Raw genomic sequence first — 3,632 nt, 5'->3', positions numbered from 1 at the left:
AAACGGGACCTTCCTGTGCGTAGACGATTATTTTCATTGCGATGTGTAATGTCTTGTCTACTTTTACGGCTCCTTGAAGTCTTGTAACGACATTTAACTTTAAAAACCACACTGGTTGGTTTAAAACGCAAACATTTTCAAAAGCAACAAATATACTTACACAAATTGCAATTTTTTCAGAAAACAATTTTTCACACAAAAAGTTATAAAAAACAAAATCCATTTTATGATAGATATTTTATAAAATCTTCTGTTCTACAGAAAGAAACAAAATCAAATGAAAGGCGTTCAAATACACATTTTTAGACCAAATTTGAGATTTTTTATACCCGTACTCAAAAAAGAGTTAAGGGGTATATTAGATTTGTGGTAAAAGTGGATGTGTGTAACGCAGAGAAGGAAACGTTTCCGACCCCATAAAGTATATATATTCTTGATCAGCATCAATAGCCGAGTCGATATAGCATGTCTCTCTGTCCGTCTGTCTGTCTCGATGAGCGCCTAGATCTCAGAGACTATAAGAGCTAGGGCAACCAAATTTGGTTTCCAGACTCATGTGATATCCCACTGCTACAAGTGTATTTTAAAATTTCGCCCCGCCCCCATCCGCCCCCACAAAGGACGAAAATCTGTGGCAGGCTCATTTTTAAAGATACGATTAAACAAAAAACGCAGTATCGTAGAGAATGCCCATATCTACCAGACTGCTGAATCTGAATCAGATCGGATCATAATTATAGCCAAAATGAAGACAAATGTACGAGAGTGCTGTGAAAAACCATTGAAACGGGGGGAATGCAAAACGTTCTTTTGCAAAAACTGTCGATATCCCTCTGATGATTGTCGAAAAGCACATTTATCAGGCTGTGCGAAATCATTGAATAAAACTTTTTTCTGGTGAATGCAATTTAGCGTACAATAATAGTTTTTCTAACGTTTATTCCAACAGCTATAGCCCAGGGGAAGACATGTATATGGGTGCTTCATGAACGCTATTTCTTTTGGGTGAAGCGAAGTATTCAAGTCAGATATTTTGTGGCTTTCTGTGCAATGGAAATTACTTCTTTACAGTCGAGTAAATGACGAGAAGTGTCACACAGAAAAATCAAAACTTTGTTTTTACCTTTGATCCCTTTTCCCGACTTCGAACCCTGAAATCAGTGTTTAATTGGCAGCATTTTTAATGCTTGAGTGGCCCATAAACGGAAAAGCAGGCCACAAAGGTTGCTACGAGTAACCTACTCATTGAAGCCCATTCCTCTGCGAATTGTCAAATTATAAAGACCAAGGCCGGCTTCAAAACAAGGCCCATTTCAATGCCAATGATGATAAGGGTTTAACCCTTTTATTGATGTGAAATTATAAAACTGACAGCATCACAGGAAATTAAAAAAACGAGAAGGAACGTGCGAGTCGCTTTTGGGGACGCGACTCTACTTATACCCGTACTCAGTCAGCATATACATTTTTGAGCATATGATTTTTTAGAATAGTGAATATAAAAATTTTACATTTTACATTTTTTTGCTACATCTGCTATCTACATCTACAATGTATATTCTACATCTAACATGGCTGGGCCAAAATTTTACAAACAAATTTTTTTTTTGTGTTTTCAAGCGTACACCCCCTTATTCTGTTCTTTGTTAGTAAATAAAATTAGAAATTATTTTTTTTAGATGTTTAGTTTAATGTTTGGGGTTGCTACCACGAAAAGAAAATACACTATTTTTGGGTGGTTAGTGGTTAAATATACATAAACCGAGAAGGAACGTGTGAGTCGCATCTGGGGACGCGACTCTACTCATACCCGTACTCAGTCAGTATTTACATTTTTGAGCTTATGATTTTTTAGAATTTTAAAATTAAAAAAAAACGAGAAGGAACGTGTGAGTCGCTTCTAAAGACGCGACTCTACTTATACCCGTACTCAGTCAGTATTTACATTTTTGAACATATGATTTTTTAGAATTTTAGAATTAAAAAAAAATTTTACATTTAACATTTTTTTGCTACATCTGTTATCTACATCTACATATATTATGTATATTCTACATCTAACAAGTAGATTATACATGTACCATTTATATTCTACATCTCCTCCGCTAGGGGTTGCTCGCGCACTGAACGCGGCAGAGTGTGCCAGCGAGATGGAAAATGAGTTGTGATGTCGTTGACAGGAGAGGGCAGGGGAAGCAACTGAAAATTAATTTCGTCATTCTGGCTATAATTATGATCCGATCTGATTCAGATTCAGCAGTCTGGTAGATATGGGCATTCTCTACGATACTGCGTTTTTAGTTTAATCGTATCTTTTAAAATGTGCCTGCCACAGATTTTCGTCCTTTGTGGGGGCGGGGCGAAATTTTGAAATACACTTGTAGCAGTGGGATATCACATGAGTCTGGAAACCAAATTTGGTTATACATTTTGACCAAATTGAACATTTGATTCATTAATTTGTAATTCTTGAGGAAGCTATTTATAGAAAAGTACAAAATTGTTTGTGCAAACCAGGCCGCTTGTGTAGCCGCTTATACACAGATTTGTTTCTACAAATTTATAACATAGATTAAAATATATTATAGTTTGTATTTTTTTGCTTCATCTGTCATCTACAACTACATCTAAAATGTAGACTCTACATCAAAAATGTAGATTCTATCTACAATGTAGATTGTGACGACTCATAATTTTGGTAGATTATAAGTTGTTATAATTGGTAGGTTTAAGTACTGAGCAGGGACACCATGAGGAGAAATTATGAAGTTTTTGTTATATATTATTAAGAGTATAATTTTCCATTATTATTTTCTAAGTTATATTGTAAGGTGAAATTCTGAAGTCATAATTTAAGTTCGCGGCCCACGGTAGCCAGCAGCAGAGCAGAGAGAGCCAGGAAACAGAGCCAGCAGCAGAGCAGAGCAGAGAGATCCAGAAAACAGAGGCAGCAGCAGAACAGAGAGAGCGACGACGCGAGCAGAGAGCCAGCAGCAGAACAGAGAGAGCGACGACGAGAGCCGAGAGCCACAAGCAGAACAAAGAGAACGACGACGCGACCCAGAGAGCGAGAGAGAGCAAGGGCGCCGGCAGCAGCCCGAGAGCGGCCAACAGCAAGAAAGCCACGGGCGTGGGCAGCGACGGCAGCGCAGCCCGGACAAGGGTCCGCAGCTAAGGGCTCGCGATCGCCAGGCAGAGCTCGCCTCGAGGAGAAATATTTTGGCAACCAAGCGGACAAGTCGCGATCGCTGCGAAGAAAAGGTCCCAAGTCAGTGGGCAGTGACACACGTGGGACGAGGACACACACACCCACCGGGTTACAAGGATCGCAACGAGGACAAGGCGCCAGGCGAGGAGACACCCAGAACCATAAGCCCTAGAGGATCGTGTAAGCAAGGCTGCGTGATGCATCCCCTTTACCATGGCTGAGTCTAGTGCGAATAGGCAGGGACGTAGGAAATGTAATGTGTAACAGTGTAAATTTAACCCTTTCCCCCTCCCAAAGTGCAAGACGGTAAGTGTGGTCGCCCACCGTTGGAGGCTCCGCTGGGCTGGTCGCAGGTCATTACCGCGCCAGACCGCGGGCTCCCAAACGGCGCGTACCTGTCTCCGGAACGGGTGCTTCATAGGTA

The sequence above is a fragment of the Drosophila obscura genome, unplaced genomic scaffold (assembly GCF_018151105.1).
Source record: "Drosophila obscura isolate BZ-5 IFL unplaced genomic scaffold, ASM1815110v1 contig_31, whole genome shotgun sequence".
Classification (NCBI taxonomy): domain Eukaryota; kingdom Metazoa; phylum Arthropoda; class Insecta; order Diptera; family Drosophilidae; genus Drosophila; species Drosophila obscura.
This window is presented reverse-complemented; position numbering follows the sequence as displayed.